Consider the following 5,026-nt stretch of genomic DNA (forward strand, 5'->3'; position numbering starts at 1 on the left):
AGAGCTGGAATTATGACGACACAACGACCACGCTGGCAACACAACCACGAGCACGTACGAGTAGCCCAAACTGTTAGACAACTTCGGCTTGTGAGTCGGCCTAGAAGGCGCGATTCAGCTGACGACGCTGGAATCACGACGATCGAACGACCAGTACGGCCTCACAACCACGAGCGCATACGTAGGGGCCGAAGCTGTCAGGCAACTTGGGCTACTACGTCGGTGTAAGGGGGCTAGGTAGGTAGGTAGGTAGGTTGAACCGCAGCGATGGCCTAGCGGTAGAGCATCCGCCTCGTATGCGGGAGGTACCGAGTTCAAATCCCGGTGCCGCCGGGAACCCACCGGTTTTTCTGATGGGTAGAGATGTCCCCTGGCCTGGTGCTCGGCTGTCGTGGGGGTCCACATCTCGAAAGAGGGCCCAATAGAGATTTCAGCTGTTGTCTCAGGGCGCCTCTTGTCCAACCACAGACGGCCTTGTAGACGAGCATCCGCCGCGGCTGTGGGAGGCAAATGCTGCCGCCGGGTACCTACCGGTAAAATAGGTACAAGCGCGCTCCCGGCCTGGTGCTCAGCCATTATGGGACCTGAATGCTTGGAAAGGGGTGTTTGACCTCAACCCGAAGGTGCCCCCACCTCAATAGGTGCTTGGGGCGCCACATGGGAAATGACCGCCATGGGAGCGGCCCAGACACCACTTGATTTCAGTGCTCACGTTGGTTTCGACGGGAATTCAGGGCGCAGGCTCCTTTCCCAAGCGTATCACCCCTGAAGGAAGCCGAACGCCAGACCGGGGTACGCTTGTACCCTTTTCAACCAGTGGGTGCCCGGCGGCGGTGAGAATCGAACCCACAGCCTCCCGCAGCCGAGGCGGGCGTTCTACCACTAGGCCACGGCCTAGTGGTAGAACGCCCGGTAGGTAGGTAGGTAGGTAGGTAGGTAGGTGTACCTAGATAGGCTCAAAACGCCCGAAGAAGGCAAAAATGCTAATCGCACGAAACGACGCAATGACAAGTGAAGAAAGTGCAGGAAGACAGCAGGAATATTGATAATAATAGCCAGGCCCCCGTCCGCGCCAGCCTCATTTGGAGACCCATTCCGCAGGGCTCGGATGGAGGTCGCTCCCCGGTTCTCACGGCTACGCTTTGTCGACTTAGCGGGCACAGCAGCGAGCACTACTGGCGATTACCTGAAGGCGCTTATCTTGACGTCCCAGCTTCTGCGGCTATGCTTCGTCAGCGCAGCGGACTGGTCTCAGCAGTCGAGCCACGTGAATATGTCATTGTTTCAACCTGGGCATTGCGCAAAGCCGACGTCGGAACCAGCGACGCCTTAATGATAGCCACAATGTAGAGTGCAGCTACACTTCGTCGGAGTCAGCACTGTCGAATCGACACGTCTGTTTCAACGATGTATGGAGGGAATCCTAAGCATTCAAAGCTTTTAGCTCCCGTCGTCGGTGACCTTAAAGTGACTTCAAGCCAGAAGCCAGAGCCGTTATTCGGGCACTCAGGCGAGAACATCCGGGCATCGTTGCGAGGACAAAACGCGATCACACAGGCAACCAGTCAAAACTTAGGAAAATGCGGTCTCTGACCCCCAACCCTTTGTGCAGCTAGGACCGCATTACATACACTAGTTACTGCCCAAAGAAGTTACAAAAATATTGCTTCCGATCTCTTCCTAGTGTTTGTTCACAATATCAGTCAAGCTGTAACTTCTAGTACGCTGGAGCTTTATTTGTCACTTAAGTTAGCGACGTTCAAAAGGCGCATACAGGGGCCGTATTCTGGATTAGCATTTGGACGTGCTTTCTCGTTAACAATTTAGCGTCTGTCTTGGCCAAGAGGAATTTAAGGATGACCCAAATTGTCTTGGTGCTCAGCTGCAGGTTGCCCTGAAGTCTTGTACACGCCTGATTCCAATATTGGCTCCCTAGTTTCTTTGCATATTGTTCTGCTTCCTTGGTAAATTAGGTAATGAGATTCTTGAGCCTTCTTTTTAACTTTTGAGGTACCCAGCGTTTTACGAGTTCCCTGCGTGCCTCCCACAGATGGAGTAAGCGGGGGTCTACCGCTAGGATCTAGTTCGTAAGCGGGATCGTATTGGTGCGTTTAGAGGCCCTTTCCGTTATGCATTTGGTCCATGTTTCAATGTCTTACAAGCTCGTTGGTGAGTCTTCCGAGCGGAAAACGTTATATGATGTCTTGTGATGGGGGATGGTCATCTTTATTATGTAATGGTCGCTACCCAATGCTTCGTATAGGCTCCTCTATTCCGGATTCCTGATTACCCTGGAAAAAGTGAGGTCTGGGCTCGTAGCTTTGCACGCACTATTACCAATGCGGATGGGTACTTGAGGGTCATTAGGAGGGTGAGAAGGTGTTCCTGGGCGGCATTGTGCACATCCTCCCTTTATTGAGGATGGAATGGTACCCCGGGCTGCGTGGGGTGCATTAAAATCGCCAACTACTAACACCTTGTGTCCGTTCGTTGCCTTCTTTACGTCGTGTAGGAATTTGTCGAAGTCTTTAAATAGGTCCGTGGGGGGGTCTGTATCTGTTGGGGATTAGGAGGCTTAGTTGTGTTTTCTTGTCTGTCACGATCGTGATGCAGACATGTTCAATGCGGTGATTTATTAAGTGTTGTTGAGATGTGCCGTGATTTCCTTAGCTATTAGGCCTACCCAGCGCTGTTTTGTCTGGTGCGGCTCTTTAACGTTATGGGAATTTATTCAAAGTAGCTGTATGGCTCTCTGTACGGGAAGCTGTGCGGCCGCTGCGAATAATTGGTTTGAATTATCGAGCTGGCGCAGAAATTCTTAGGCGACTGCAAACAAATTCGTCTTTGCCTTGGCTTGGCTATCACCTAGGCGATTCGACGGGTACACTGAAACTAAAACTGTCAATTAAACATGTTTTAAAAATATAACATATGGTGCGCGTACAACCCTCACCAAAATGTTGAACTTTTAACGGTAAAATCGGGGTGCTGGTTATATGCAAACTTCGACTGGAGCTGTGGCTTCACGACAGCGCGAAATTCGTCTCGAGATGCTGTTTCATATCAGTGCAGGTCACACTGCCGTGAAACCATCTTTAGGGCGAAGTTCTCCGCCATCAGTGTCGCCGAATAGGTGACGAAAAGAGCTGTTGGCTGAAGATACGACATAACCCATTCATGCATCCGCAAATTGATACTGTTTTCACTAACATTTTGCCATTGAACACAGTGTTGTCTTGAGGTGAGACTTGTACACGGAGATATGCGCATTTTCGTTCAAATATTTAGAAAACTTGGACTACTAAAATTGCAGGAGAAGTGATATCGAATAGTATTTCAATCGATTGCATATCAAATACTCGCACAATCCTAAAATAAGGTGATGTGACATTCTGGGCCCAGAACACTGCATCCCTAACCACGATGGGAGCACTACTCTTCCGTACGGCTGAGCAGCAGAGCTTTTAAATTTGCATCGAGGAGCGCCAGCGTTGGGTGTTCTTGTGGCGGCAAAGGGTTGAAAATTAAGAACCACGCTAACGAGAAGTCAGAGTGGCGTCCGCAGTAACTCTGCAAGGAAGCCGAAATGAAATAATTCATTATAAAATTAGCCACTATGTAACTTCATCGTTTGAAGACGGACGGTTGCTCAGCGCAATGTATAGTGCAATAAAATAATAGGAAAACGCAGGTGTACAAACTGAATCAGTGATGGTGACAAACTCATTACCAACGTTACGATATGTGCCACAGCAAAAAAGCGCTCAGCAAAACGTGGATCGCATTCTGCTTGTAAATGAGTAATAGTCACCCAAAAGGATTTATTTTCCTCGTGAAAAATTTGCCCAAGGTCAGTGACATCCTTTGTTCCACATATATTAATTTCTTCAATCCACTTTCCTGGGAACATCTGTGTTGTTTGGATTTCAACTCGTGCTTGTTCGGTCATGTTCTCTATCACACAAGCTAGGGTTGCCGACACTACTGGAAAGCGACGGTAATGAAACCGACTGTATCGCGAGCCAACACAATTAAAGTAGCTTGGGAATCCATACTATTCCTCGGTTTGCTCTGTTGGTCCTCATGTTTACGGGAACCACACTCCGAAAACTGCCTGGACATTTCTTGGTGTGCTACTTTTCTTTCTGTCGCGAAGACGCTTGGTACCCAAGTTTGTAATTTCTCCAAGATGGCGTCACAGACGTGAAATAAACAGCGCGTATAAATGAAAGCGGGATGTGATGGTTATTCATATGAACATATCTCATCAAAGAGAAAATTTTCTTCCAGCCGACAGTACCACGAAGATGCAATCGAATTCCGGTACGAATGACTAATATAAGCTTCACAGATAAAGACAACTTCTTCCTGGGGGTTCGAGCGCTGTGCCAATGTCCTTTCGGGTGGTCGCTGTAGCATCTGAGCTAACGAGGAAGCTGATAGGTCGCAGAGCATGGCCAAGTTGACTGAGAGCTTAAATATTAGGGGCGTTGAACATAGTAAATTATGGGCCAGGAAATTGTCTCACTACCACAGGGAGCATAGAATACAAGAGACACAAAACTCTAATCAATTGATGGGCTACTTCTCCGCAGAGTAGAATATCGTACTTAGATCATTCACAAAAGGAAATACCGCAATATTTTGCTTATATGCGCGCCGAATGGTACAACACAGTAAGTTTTCTAACTGCAGATCAACACTGATAAAAAGAAAAAGAACTGCTGGGTGGATGGCACGTACTTAATGGCTGCAATATCCATTTTCGTCCTTATGGGGAACTTTAAAAAAATGATCACAAGTGAACGAATAAAGCAAAAATCATAGACAGTATATCAACTTGTCATAGAAGCTACTAAGCTGATGCGGTGAAAATAACGAGACTGACATATTCCTAATGGTACAAAAACGTGAAGTATAAAGCGCAGCTTGCTGAACAAAGCCCGCTTTGCTGTGTAGCCGAGTGAACTGGGTCGATATCAGCGTAATCAAATATTTTAGAATACATGTTTCGCATTCAATTCAC

This window comes from Dermacentor silvarum, chromosome 4 (genome assembly GCF_013339745.2).
Source record: "Dermacentor silvarum isolate Dsil-2018 chromosome 4, BIME_Dsil_1.4, whole genome shotgun sequence".
NCBI classification, from domain to species: Eukaryota; Metazoa; Arthropoda; class Arachnida; order Ixodida; family Ixodidae; genus Dermacentor; species Dermacentor silvarum.